Genomic DNA, 14781 nt, shown 5'->3' with positions numbered 1-14781 from the left:
TATAGATGCAGGAACAACTAATACATACATATCTACTCTTAACATTTATACAAATGACAGGATGTTTTATCATAATTCATACTCTTTTTTATTATTCATTCGAGAATGTTTAATAAAAAATTCTTTGGTAATTTACAAAGAATGTTGGGTTATTTTAAACTGAAAAGCAGCTGTCAATTAACTCTCTCATCATAAACATCCCCAATATAATAAAATAACAATAATCTTTTTACAACAATAGTTTTTCAATAACATATTTTCTTCACAATTCAAATGTCATTATTTTAAAAATCACTCTGTAGTCTACCTTCAGATTTAAGACAAAACAAGTAGAACTTACCCTAGCTGTGCTTTTCCAGTAACCTCACAGAAGTTATGCACTCCGTGACACTTACTGTTCCTCACGCAATCATTTTCCTGGAATGAATTCTCTCTAGTAACCCTTACCTCACTGTGAAGGGAGGTGTGATATTCGAGGGAAAAGGGTAATGAGCTATAATATCAGATTCCATTTTCCAGTGCTTATCATATTTAGCACCAACTATGATAAGAAATCTCTTTTTATCATATTATTTAAGGCAATGAAGTAAAGTTGGCAGTACAGGATGTCTATCAATAATTCTATGGAAAGGAGTATTTGGACACTTTTGTAAAACATACCATCGTAATCCTATTGAAATGTAATTGCTGTTGTTAATATTCTTACCCTGATATGAAAATGTTCTGCGTAAATGTAGCACAGACTTGTTAAGATAATACAGGACCATGCTGGGAGGGTAGTACTTATACAAAAGCCCATGCCAGTACCATAAATCTCATTATTAGACAACAGTTTCCAAACTTACAGGGTCATTCTGTATAACAGTTAATAATCTAACTTTCCACATTAGTAAAGATTAGCTAATAAAATAATAAATCCACAACAGTAAATTTAAGTAAGAAACAGCCTTTTAAAATACAAAATAAATATTTTTATTTGTCATCTCATCCTTTGGTAAACTAAGGGAAAAAATGAACTATTATATCTCTTTTCAAGGATGGATAAGTAAGTAGATAACCCTCCTTCTTCCTAACAAGCAAATTCTTAAGCAATGTTACTATACCAAAATGTAAAATTAAAATAAAATGATTCATTTTTAGTAGAATTTAACACAGTATCCTGTCCTTAAATTTCCTGGCACAATTAAACATACTCAGGTAATGTGAAAAATTCGCTCGCTAAAGAGATCCAAATGCTCCTAAAGTCTTTCCAGCCAGATTACCTAAACACCTGCTTGCAAAATTCTCAAGTATTCCTGAGTATCTGATTAATAATTTCTTAGAAATTTAGTTGACGTGGGGTTCATAAACAGAATTCAGTTTTTAATCAAGCAGTCTATCATGTCTGCATTCATTTTTTACCAAGTTAGCAGTTTCCTAACCCACTTAACAGAAGGTCCTTATTAGCAGTTTCCTTGTTTAAGTGTCACTGCACGAATCGGTCCATTTTTGCAAGTAAAAGTCACTAATCCAAGGTGATCATTTTTGTTTTTAGAGAAGAGCACATGCAACACACCTAATTTGATCTATTAATTAAATGTAGAGGAATGTAATTTACCCCTTACTGTTAAGTGACTGTTTTACATTTTACATAATCTGGAAAATTATCTAAAACATTCAGATCGCTCTTTTAACAATTATTAGGTATTAAACGAGAGGTCTGAGACCATCCTCCCGGAGCTTTAGCCAATCATTTAAAAAAATAAGAATCTCAAAATGAACCTGATTCATTATTTTCATTATCTTTCTAGCAATTTTTACTAATTAAGAAAAGGTAAATACAGAAAATAAAATGTAATCTGTAAATATATAAAATGATAAATACCTGGCATTATATTTCGCTAGAATCTGGCTAATCTCAAAATGCTTTATTTTCCTTAGAACAATTTTTCTCAAACAAGAATAAAAAATATCTTAATAAAATATCATTTTCAAAAGGGAAATAATCAATTTATACTGCTTTGATTATTTTATCTCATATGCAAGCTCCCTCTACAGGTAATAACAAAGGTTAGCAAAAATATCTGAAACATGGAGGCAGTTGTGTGCGTAAAGATGCAGGTCACCATTGCATAAAAATGCTATTATCTAGCATTGTTCCCTCCTCCTTACCAATTATCTGATTAAAATAACTGCTCCTGAAAATCTGTGGTTCAACATTATTATTCTTGTACTTCATCTTGGTTAAGAATGCAGCTAGAGCAGAGAGGATACACAAACTTTTCAGTCACCCAAGAGCTGCTCTCACAAAGTGTATTTCAAGGAAAAGAAAACATTACCTTGCTTACACAGTACCAGCCTGCAATGGTAGACCACCCAACACAAAGCTGCCCAACCCATTTACCTGGTGCATCTTCTGACTGCAAAGTAAGCAATCAAAAGCGGCATCTTACGACTGATTTACAGTGAAAGATAAAAAATCAATTTTAAATGACCACAGAAACAACTATATTTTATTCTTATTTAGAATTCATAAACTTAAACCAGAGAGTATTTACTTTTGAAAAATAAATATATTTTCATTAATTCAATACAAAAAGGAAAAAGAAGCTGAGCTGCTTTGAAAAATGTTCTTTACCGCTCCATAATATCTTTTTAATATCTTTTTCAGAATCTGTCTAGGTTTTTGTTTACACATTTTCCTCTTTTCCCCAGGTATACAGAGATAAAGGTGTATCTCTGCCAAGGGAGGAAAAACAAAGCAAAGTTAAGAACCATTTCAAAGTCTTGCGGGCAAGGTCTGCCAAAAAATTGTTTCTGGACTATGTTTATTTCCCCTCTCCTTTAAGATTTCCCCCTTCTAATATGCATACCCCACCTTTATAGCATATAAGCAGTGACTGTAAATTTGAGGCAAGTCAGTCTGACTTACCTATAAATGAATTGACAGGCTTATAAAAAGTGATTTTTTAAACTAAGATTCTTAAATAAAATTATGAAAGATATGCTAACTTTCATACTAAAACATACAGAAATATAGAGATATCAATTATATTTCTTTTTTCCAATTAAACAAAGAAAATAAGGTTAATGGGAAAAGCAACGTATAATAAGCAGCGGTTTTAGTGAGCTTTTTACTTACAAGAAAGAAATAAAATTTTGTTTCACTTATACTTTTAAATATTCAGGCTGCAGACCTAGTTTAAAAACCAAAGGCAATATAAAAAGTGGCTTCCATCAAGGCTATGGGTGACAAAGCATTTGCAGCAGAAAAAACAAAGGGAGGGGACGTCCCATTATTCATCATCAATGATGTTATCAAGAGGAAGCACCTAATAGTCAAATATCTTTCACATGACAAACAGAACTTTGAAAAGGACAAAAACAGTAAAGTGTCCTTAGTAAAAGTGAAAATATCTAGCGTATCATAATTTTAGTGTAATTTTTATTTGTTGATGAATATGAAGCAAAATCATGTGTTTTAGAATTACGTCCATCTCTTCTGAAATGGAAAACAAGATATATAAAATGGATCAATTCTTCATTTAATACACTAAGCCTTTATCAAATTCTACGAAAATACGTGCAATCACTGGGATACAAATGCATAAGCTTACATCACCAAAATTAACATTTCCCAAACTGTCTTGGACATTAACCACAGAAAAGCCAAGAATTTTAAGATTTAATACATACCATAAGCATCCTGAGATTAATAAGAGTAAAGAACATGCTATATAAAAAATGTGTTCTGTAATTTCTCATCAATAACCACAGTAATAAACAGTAAAAAAATGGTAGGCTTTTAAAGCAGAGGAATAAAATTTCTTCAGGGAAGATACCAGTGGAATAAAGAAATAACAATTCCAAACAGAAATACTTTTCTTCAAAGTAAAGACACAGGGAAAATAGCTTTCAACATGATTTTTTCATGTAGTAAATTGCAGTTGACAACTGCTTAAGTAAATATAATCTACATAAAACAGAAATATTTTATCAACTAGAGACCTTATTGAAAATCTTGTAAACACTCACCCATTATATGAAGTGGTGTCATACTATTTTATTTTAAGAATAAATGATTAAAATTAGAGCTCACGTTATAAAGAAAACAGGGAGAATTCTCTTTTCCTCTCTCTACAGATAAACACTATTTACTATCCTCTACAAGAGAAAGCATTAGTCAAATGCAAGGTCACCTAGACCGCCCCCGACAGCCAAGAACCATTTTTGACAGTAATTGGGGTTGGATTATTATGTCATCTAAATCCAGTGCAATAATCTGTTTGAGGTATGGACTGATGTAAAAACACCTACAAAATGAGGCAAAGTGTGCACAGCACAGGAATTTCATGGTCCAAAGGCAGGAAATACCTTTGAGAACAAAACAGAGATCAAGTAAGTCATATCATTTTCAGAATCAGTTTAAAAACAGGTACCTTAATCATACATTACATTTTAAACTTGCACCTGTGCTAATTTTTAGCCAATAGCTGTTAATAAATACTGATGTATACAGAGAAACAGAATAGTCAAAAGTGTATGCTTATGTAAGTAAGTACATGTGTGTATATATTCGACCAAGAAAGGAGTTAAAAGAGTATTATCTAATAACTGAAAGAACAAAATTAAATCCTTTCTCTTTTATTAGGAATCTCACAGTGCATTCTTCTTTGCTACTACAATGGCTAAAGTTTTTGTTATTCATCTAGAGAAAGACACAGGGTTGTATCTGGTTTTGCTCTGGCAAAGTAGTATGTGTTTGAATTGATCTAAGTCTAAAGTTAACTGCCTTTTCAACTTCTCCTATCTCTCATGTCCAAGAACTAATAGTTTTATCCCTGTTTCTTTTTTCAGCTACCAGATTAAACAATTTTTTTGAAGTTACTTCACGCATCTTAAAAACAGAATTAAGATCTGGTCATTATTTCAGGAAGTTAACTTCTGCTTAACCTGCCTGCTTTTTAATCTTATATTTCTATTTTTATTGAAGTATTGAATCTATCCTTTAAAAAACGTCTCCCAAAGAATCTTCAGCTTTAAGTAGGCTTCTTTTAAGCAACTCATTTCATTACTGAAGTTCAGAGATTAAGGTGTAATCCCTGTGTGTGAATTTTAATGTTTATAATGTACTCCTCACAGATTGGAAAAAATCAATGGCAAGACCAACAGGGGCCCGTTTTGCTCAGCATACGTTTTCCTGTCAGGTCGTGATTAATGCTGTGCTCTGTAGAGGGAGACATTACATCCGGGCTAAAACAGACCTAAATTTTACCCTCAGGCAAAAATCTGATTTAAACATCTCTATTTAAAGTGACATTTGTCCTCCCTTTTCAACTGGTTTCCCCAGAAATTCCAGGAAGTTGACTTCATGACCTAAAAACAGCCGGGTAGCTGTGAGAGGCAGTTGTGCCTGTTCTTGCACTTGGATAAATCTGGGTGCCGGAATGAATCCAGGTGGTAATGAAACAGGTGCCCAGCTATCTGCTCCGATGAATTCCATGCCACTTTACTACTATAAGAATTTAAGATTTAGAGTCCCGTATAACTCTACAGTCAGTAAAAATTTTGAATATGTGTTTCTTTGGCTGATTATAACCTAGCTATCCCTACTGATGGATTAGTTCCTTTTGATTCATAAAATTACATCTGATTTTTCACTACACTGATCTGAAATGTCAACTGATTACGAATTCTAGAAATCCAGAAAAGCAACTATGTCATGCAATAGCTCCCATAAAAACAAAAATGGAAAGAAAAAGAAAACATGTTCACATAACCAAAGTCCCCAAGTAAACAAGATGTATGCATATAAAAACAGGTGCCAATATCCTTACACTGTGAAACATGGTAACTTTCGATATTATTAAGCAATTTAGACACTACACTAGCAAGTTCCTACCAACCAAGGTAATCTAATTTCTGTTGCTTTTCAAAGTAAATTGATTATTTTTCTTTTAGCCATTCTGGTAATTGAACAAATTTATACAACTGATGGGATTTTATTTACCACTGCACAATGCATAAAATCCTTTGCAAAGACAAACTGTATTACTTTATAAAACTGCATTTTTGTTGTAATTAAACAAATTGTATTTAAACTTGCTCTGTGCTTCCAAAGCAATCAATAGCATTTTGCTATAAGCTGCACTTTACTTGCAGGTGTTAAGCACTTGGTTCTTTCATTCGCTCTACCTCTTTTTTAAGGTAATTTTTATTTACAAAATAAGGGAATTTTTTGGTAAGAAACAGCTTTTTAAAAACTGTTGGTAAGAATATATTGGAAAGTGTCTATAAATTATAGCCTACATTAAGTCCATCAGATAAATGATCTAAAAAAGATTTTTTAGGTATTTTTGGTTGTTTAGGACCTTTCCTTATACGACACAATGATCCACTCAAAACAATACCTAAGTATACATCAGAATAGCATTTAAGGTATTTTTATAGTTTATAACATATATTTAACAAAACCTATATATTAAATTCAAAATACCACATCGCAGTCGTGAATAAAATTTAGGAATTAGATCCTAGTTATAGTTACTCCTTTAAAAGTTATCACACCAGGTCAAGAAAAATGACATTATTTTAGGATTCTACTTCCGTAATTCCAATAATTAACTATCTCTAAATTAACCCATTTCCTTAACCTTTTTCTTAAAGCATTAAAAAATAATAATCACTACTTGACCAATCTTGAGTAGCAGAAAGATTTTAGATAACAGTTTCAATTTTTCTGATAACATCAAGTCTAATTACAGTAATCTGGGTGATTAAATACTTTTCAACCTTTCAACCTTCAATCAAGAATTATTTGAAGAGATGAATATTTGGGTGGGACTACAGACTAATTAGTGTTATGTAAGAGAGAAGTTAACCAAGCTATGACCATAATCTATTTTTAAAATAGAAATGTTTTAATCTTTCTTGAAAATAGTTACAAAACAGATATCTATTTAGGTAATGTGAACTAATATTTAAACGAACTACCTTAGTAACTGATACAACCAAAACACAAACAAGATTTTAAGTCCTTTCCAAGTCTAGCAGCTAAAGTTACTATTTTTAAATAGCAATCCTGTATGACACTAAATTCTTCAAATTTCCAAAACTGCATTTCATTCCTAATCTATGTACAGTTAATCTGTGCAAGTGGTACGGATTCTTATTAAAATGAAAACAGATTTCTATCAGGTAGGGTTTGGCTCATACCTTAGAATAAAATACACTGTAACGCTCTCTTCATCTCATACTACACTTGACAGTAAGCTCAGTGTTACTGAATATTTATTTACAAAAGTTAGGCCAAATAAATATTTTCATAGAAAATAGAGCAATAACATTTTACCACTATGGTGTGCAGACTTCTAGTTACCTTCTGACCTTCCTAACATTTCAATCTTAGCTCATATATTCCTATATTACTTAAGACACTAAAATACTATTTTAAAAATTTTAATGAAACACAGAAAGCTCCAATAATCATCAAATAAAGTTCTAACCCCAAGTAAACCTTAGTTTTAAAGCTCTCCTCTTGATGATTTTAAGAAAGGAAACGCCCAGAAGCTTGGTGTTAACGTTTCTGCTCATTGTGAAAATTGCAGCAATAAAAACTCCAACTGCTTGTCTTAAATTAAGACTTGTAGTACTCCATGTGAGATCTGTATACTTATACTAGTTTTTATAACATTTGGAAGTTTTGTTTTCTGCTTTGACGTTAGTCCATTAATAAAGCAGAGAGTCAAAAGCCTGGAAAAAATTACATTTAGTGGAAATCTTCAAGTCAAAACCTCAAGTAATTGGTTTGTTTTACCCCACATGATTCAATATTCTGATTTCCCCAACTACCTGCTCCCAGAGCTATCTGCATTTCTAAATTTGTTTTCTGTTGCCAACACATAGTAACCCAGTGACTGAAAATGGCAGCTGAAGTGCTTCTAAAACACATTAATTTTTTTCTCTAAGTAGTCCAATTTTGTCATCTAAATGTTGAAAAATCTTTTCACTGCATTTTACATCTTTAGAGATCTGCGGAATTCATGATCACCATCATATAAAATGAAGAGCAATGTTTTCAAGACAATTTTTAGATCATCACTAATAGCTCTAAAGGATAATGTGTTTTCTTTATAGCACTCTGCATTCAAAGCAGACTAGTTAACAGCAACTTAAGTGCAATAATAGCAATTACATCAATGTGAGCCTTTTTACCTCGAAAGCATTCTTAGACAACTGAAGAGATCAGATAAATAAACTATCATAAAATGATTTCAGGGTAATAAGATACAATTTGAATGCCACTAAAAAATCCTCATCTTAATCTGAAAAAAAGTATTATCCTATTACACTGAAGACTAAAAATGTTAGGTGATTAATGATTATTTTTCCCTCCAAAACTTTTTATTAATTTTCACTTTTAAAAGAAAAAAAAGGAGTTCTGAACATGTATAAAAAAGAACCCTCTAATGAAGGGATATCAATTCACGTTCAAAATCAACCAACCATCAAAGGTAAAACTATAAAAAATATGCGCTTACAAATCTCCAAACCGTCCCTGAGATTCACTTTCATCTTAAAAATAGGTTTTAGGAAATCTAAAGCTAAATAAATAAAACCAATATTTCCCCAGAAGTTGAAGATAAAAGTTCTCCCTTGACCCATCTGCTTGCCATAAAATGACCCAAATGACCCAAGTACTTGTTATTTGTTTCTTCATTCATGCATATTGAGTTGTTAAAAGAAATTCAGAGAACGTATCTCTCTGCAAATGTAAAACAGCATTAGTATACTCTAGCTATATATATTAAGAAAAACCTCCTTTAAGCTGACCTCTAGAGTTTACTGTTAGGTAAAATACAAAAATTTTGAGACAAAACAATCAATATTCAAACAATTATCTCCATATGAAATTCATGAAAAATTTGAGTATCACTTAGAAATCTTTTTCAAACTTACACTGGCAACAGAAGTTGCGTTAACAAGTCCATGTTGAGTTTTTAATAGTCAAAACTCTCCACTGACTTTTTTTTACCTATTAATTTAACAAGTATATTAAAAATAAAGTTTCCTAGGTATAAAAGTGTCCTCTTATTACAAGATTTCTATTGTTTTATACATTAATTAAAAGACTTTCTCAGCCATTTTACTAATATAACAAAGTGTAGGCCCTAGAAATGTATTAAGTTAGAAGGAAAAGCTCTCTCACTCTCTCTTCCACTGAAGGGACCACAAGACAGGCAACAGTGACTATCATAAAATAAAAGGTCACTCTTTTTCTAGGAGCAAACCATTTATCAATAGAAGATAATTGTCTTTCCATTTGGAAGGGCTCCACAGCAAGAGACAATGTTTTTCCCTCACATAATTACAAAACAGTAAAAGTTCAGAAACACAGCCTGAATCCACCTCCCTATTTTTACCCTTTACAATTCTCATTGCCCTTTGGGCCTCCACTTGGAAGCAAATGGAAGACAGGCTGAAGTTTTCTCAATTGAGCTGAAGCTAAGAAACCTTTGATATGCTAATGGTCCCCTTCAAACGGTAAGAATTCACACTTGCATTAATTCAAACAATTTGTGCAGAATGATGTGAAATGGCACCTCTTTTAGAGGCAAGTAACAAAAGGAGAGAATCGGAATGTCTGAAGAAACTAAACAACAGAACATTTGTTCTGCAGTATTCTATTATGCATAAATGCATTGGAGGGTGGAGGGAGGGACAACAAAAAGTTCCATAACACACCTGAACAGAAGTAGATTTTCTTAGATACTAAAGTTAAGTTACAAAGTTACCTTTTACCTAGGTCAAGAGTTCCATCACAACTGGGAATGTTGCCAAAGACACCACACAAACTATTCTATTTTTCTGCTATGGAGGCAGATTGCCTCCTGAGTGCCTGTCTTTTAAGGTTTGCCCAAGATCAAACTTGATTTAGTAAGAGACATCCCAACAGGCAATCATTTACCAAACGGATGTGACTTTTCCTCATTGTGCAACTCGAGTTGAGCAAAGAGCAAACTCGGTGGGGCCCGTTCCAGACAAACACTGCCAGGGAAATGAATGGACCAACCAACGTCCGTTAAATGTACGCCTCAGGAAGAGAGAAGTACACATAGTGTAAAGAATGCAGAAGAAAAATTAAGAATTGGGGGCGGGGGCGAGGAGGAGAGTGCCTAAGAACCTGGCCTTTGTAACGGGAACCATATGGCTGGTGGCTGCGGCTCAGACGCTCCCAGGCTGCTTGGAGAAGCTGCTAAGCAGCCTGACACCTTTCAAGAAACAGGAGGAAAACATTTCCCGGGTCTGAATCTGAGACAACAGTTTGCATCAGGAAGAACGGAATGGGGGGCCAGAGAAGGGGAAAAGGATGAGGGGGGAGGAGTCCACAGAAGATGGGGAAAGAAGACGGACACCGCAGGACTTGCCCCTCCAACTACGCTTTCAGGGGACGGAGTGAGCACAGGATACAAAAATAAATATGAATAGAGACATACGTTCCTTAGCCGCCGCTCATTGACACTTTGGCACAAAGTAAAGCTTCCAGCGATTTCCCCTAACCCAAGCCCCGCAGTCTGGCGAAATGAACAAACTTTCCAGATCCCAAGCGAAGGACTCTCGCAGGAGTGCCTCCCCAGCGCTGCGGCGCTTTCGTCGCTTCCCTCGCCCCCGCCTCTCCACCAGAGGGTCGTGTAGCCCCAGCCAAGCAACGAGCCCACGTTCGGTTAGCGCCGGTGGCGCGGGGTGGCCTCCCCGGCCTCGCGCCACTCCCACGCCGTTTTCCCCCGTCGCACCCCACCCGGCACCCGGCTCCCACAGACCAGGCTTCCAGAGACTCGCAGCCCCAGCGCCAAGCCCAGAAGCCCACACCCCATAACTTCGCCCGCAGGCCCAGCGCGGCCCGCTGCTGCCCTCTCACTGCAGGCGCGGGAGGCACTCGGCCTCCCCAGAGCCTGCCGGGTGCCCGGCCCCGCTGCGCCGCCCCTAATCGCTGCCAGCCACAGTGCTGGCCCGGCCACATCTGGCTGCGCTTTGCTGACATCCTCGCCTCTCCACGCCACCTAACCGACGAGAAGAAACCACCCGCAACAACTCATCCCATCCCCCCATCCCCCCACCCCACCCCCGTTCACTTGCCCAGAACTCTCTCCCAGCGCTCGGCCTCCCCGCTCCACTCACAGCCCGGGACGGGTCTGCAGGCAGCTGAGGCGGGGGAACGGGGGCGCGCTCACCTCCCGGCCTCCGGCCCCACCGAGGGTGCGCCCCACCTTCCCCCTCCCGAGACGGGCTGTGAAAAAGCGAACGGCACCTTCTGACCCAGGCTTTCAGTAAATCAAAACATGCCGAACCCAATCCTACCCTCCCCTCTCCTCCCGGAGCCCCCTGCAACTAGACTACAGCCAAGTGAGCGTCCCTACGCTCGCAGGGCGAAGCAGCAGCAGACTGGACGGGAAGGGGAGTTCTGCGGCTCGATTTCCGAGGAGGGGGAGGAAGAGGAGGGGGCGAGCAACCCGAGCCGGCGCGGGTCTCCCCCTTGGCCCGGCCCAACATAAACAAACAGCCGAGCCCCAACTCACCCGCGGCTCCCTCCACCTCCAGCATCCACCCCAGGGCGGGAGGCGCAAAGCAAACAGGTCTCCGTAGCCCGGCACAGAGGCACATTGTTCGCTCCCACGGCTCTTACCTCGGTCTGCGAGCGCGCCCCCGGGGGCGGGCCGTCTGGCGCGGGGGCCGCGCGGAGAGAGGCGCAGAGGGCAGCGGCCACCCGGGCCGGCGAGGGTCCAGGCCGGCCGCGAGCGGGTCGCCGGCCGCCGAGTCCGAGCGGGAAGCAGCGCCGTGGCTCGGCGCGTCCTCCTGCTTGGCCGCCGCCGCCGCCGCCGCCTCCTCCTCCAGCCAAGCAGCCAGCGCCGGGCGGCTCCTGGGGTTAGGTCAACATTTTCCTGCAGTTTCCCACACGCCGCTCCGCGAGAGGGGTGTTTTGCACACGCGCACGCGCCCCCAGACCGCACGCTCCCTCGGAAAGATAAGAAATTCGGGAAGCAGAGGGAAAGGGGTGGCAGAGGCAAAAAGCTCGACAGAGGTGCGCAGACTTGGGAGTCCCCTCCGAGCTGCAGACGCGGGAGGGGCGGGCAGACGCTGGCGGCGCGAGGCCAACTCAGTTCGTCAGGCGAAGCCCCTCAGCCCGCCGTCCGCGCCGGCCGGCTGGCATCCCTCGAGCCGACCCTGCGGCCTGGGGCGGGAGACTGCAGCGGCCCCTCCTCACATTTCGGGTCTCCGGGCCGAGGCTGAGCGGTGGCCGCTGCCCCAAGACTGGCTGAAGGCGAGGACTGGGGTTCGGGGAAGCGGGGAGGTGTAGGGACGAGACACGCGACGCGCAGCAACGGAGGGGAGGTGCCCCCCCCGCAACGATCCCAAGGATTCTCCAGTAAGCTCCCAATTTCGCTCCGGTACCTCTGCGTGTGTGAGTGTGTGAGCGGAGAGAGTGTGAGGGAGAGAGAGGGAGAGAGAGGGAGCGAGGGAGAGAGACGGGGGAGTGCGAAGTCCTGACACAGACTCTCCGCGAGGTCTGAACTGGAGTCACCTCCCAGCCTCCTCCTCTTCCTCCTCCTCCTCCTCCTCTTCCAACACCTCCTCCACCCCAGATCTCCACCTCCCCACCCCCGCGAGTTCGCCTAATCATATAAACATATTAACTTGTACAGCGGCAAAGACCAAACCTCTCCCTCCTGAGTTTTCCAGCAAGGGGCTCAGGCAAACTCAAAAGAAGATTACAGGCAGCTAAGTACAAAACGTGGAGCAGATAATCTATAACTCACTGCCGCCCAATGGCCATTTTCCACCCCATTTGAGCAGCTGCGTCGGTGGTGCACCCGAGCAAGGGGGAGGGGAGCGAAAGGGGACACTTACGGGTTCGAGCTGTTCGGGTGGCGGTGGCCCAGCAGCCGCCCGAGAACAGGCCGGCCCCGGCTCCGCCGGCGGGGCGGCCGCAGGGCTGTCCGGGCGGCGGCGGCGGCGGCGGCGGCGGCGGCGGCGGCGAGGCACGCGCGCGCACGGCCGCTGAACGCGCCTCGGAGGCGGCCTGCGGTGGCTAGCGCCCCTCCTCTCCCTCCCCATCGGCTCGCCCCCCCGGGTCTCGGGGCTCCGCATCCAGACCCCAGCGTCAACACACCCATTCCATCCCGAGCCCCACCTCCCCAAACTCCACTCACTGCGCGCTCGGTCCTCCGCGCGCTCCGGCGGCGCGCGCTGTCCATCCTGTCCACACACACGCACTTTAAAAACATTTATTTTATTTCTGGAACGGGGTGAAAGGTATTTGGGAGAGCGCGGCGCTCCGGCCTCCGAGGCGGGGGGCAGGGGGCTGGCCCGGAACTCGGGGTCTCCTCCCCTCTCCCCTCCAGGCTCAGGAGCTGTCTCCTAGCCAGCACTTCGGAGAGGCGCTCAGGATGCGTCTTTTACCCACCCCGTCTCCAGGTTTTCTCTTTTCTCCGCGCGGCGAGCCGGAGGCCCCTAAACTTTTCGTTTCCGCGGCCCTCCTTTTGTGTGACTGCTCGGAGGAGAAAGAACGTCTGTTCGCCTCGGCTGCCTCCGTCCGGCTGGGGCGCGCGGGGGACGCTCCATGGTTAATGCGTCTTTGATACCTGAGATTTCCGGCGGGCTCGTTAATGAAAGTTACATTTTTTTTAAATTGCGATGACTTTTTCTTTGTAGTTACAGAGAGCTAGCCAAACTTTGACTTTATTGACTATATTTCACAAGAGCGTTTTGTTTGTTTTTGATTAAACCCACCAGGACAAGCAAAGGAAGGAAAGGAGACTACAAGGCTCTACTCGCAAGTGCATTCATCGTGCTGTTTAGGTCTGTTTCCCTCATTTCCTTACATTGAAACTGCTTTTGCTCTTGTCCTCTGACCACACTTCCTTGCGCCTCTCTGTTGGTAGTGTTAGCAAACAGCCAGACAGCGCCTACGATGGACCTAAACTAAAGAGAATAGACCACGTCGGAGAAAATCGTGCTTGAAAAATGTTCGAAAGCCAGTTGTGTCCTTTGCATACGAGTAAAATCAAACCTGGATTTTTTTTTAATTACAAAATTTCTGAGCTAAAATGTATGTCTAAACCACTGTTTATACTAATGAATGAAGGCATCAATTAAAGAAGCTTGTTTGCATTGGTTTTCAAGAAAAACTGATTCTCCAAGACTTAAAATCTCTAGAAAATAGGATGAAACTTGAGCTGCTTCGCTTTCAGAAACAATATGTACTTTTTGTTGCTGTGGGTATGTTGCAGTCATCATACGTCAGAAATCATTTCAAACAACAGTGTTATTAAAATGTCAACAGAAGATTGTTCAAAAGACATGAAGACTCTAAATACCTATATTTTGTCACAAAGCCAGATATTTGTAGTACTAAGGTAAATCCAGCCATTAGTCAAGTTTTCTCTCAACTTGTAAAAAATCAAGTTAAAAGTACATATGTGCAAATAACTGAAACATGCTCTTTTGGTTGATTCATTACAATTCTCAGGTTCAAAGAAGAATCCTTGATGATCAAATTTTTTTCTACTTAATGTATTGATGTTTTAACATTCTCACCAATACAAAAGATAAGAGGAGCCACATAGAGCATTGGTGCTTTAAACTACATGAACACTTCCATTTGGAATTTCTTAGATAACATAATTCAAATATTATCGGTGCAGGATATAAACTAGTCTAGAAAAAAAAAACACTTATGCAGAGCTAGTGTGAAACCTTATTTCGTTTTTACATCTGTCAAAATTTATACATACGACAGATCTA

General features: G+C 40.5%; 1 protein-coding gene across 11 annotated transcripts in view; it reads right to left on the bottom strand.

The window, feature by feature from the left end:
• Window positions 1–13775, bottom strand: part of ADGRL2 (adhesion G protein-coupled receptor L2) — a 179698-nt gene extending 165923 nt beyond the window's left edge. For 5 of the 11 annotated variants that reach the window (XM_060024271.1, XM_060024165.1, XM_060024246.1 and 2 more), the window contains exon 1: window positions 11663–11793. The gene's annotated coding sequence lies outside the window, so the exon portion shown is untranslated. Of the gene's footprint in view, window positions 1–340; window positions 3046–10799; window positions 11020–11662; window positions 11794–12885; window positions 12996–13187; window positions 13229–13441 lie in introns of those variants that run through there. The other 6 variants (XM_060024229.1, XM_060024211.1, XM_060024192.1 and 3 more) reach the window with 5 other exon arrangements.
• Between the last annotated feature and the right edge of the window lie 1006 nt (window positions 13776–14781).

This window comes from Delphinus delphis, chromosome 1 (genome assembly GCF_949987515.2).
Source record: "Delphinus delphis chromosome 1, mDelDel1.2, whole genome shotgun sequence".
Lineage (NCBI taxonomy): Eukaryota > Metazoa > Chordata > Mammalia > Artiodactyla > Delphinidae > Delphinus > Delphinus delphis.
Note: the sequence above shows the minus strand (reverse complement) of the source record. Positions and strands in the feature narration are given on the sequence as shown.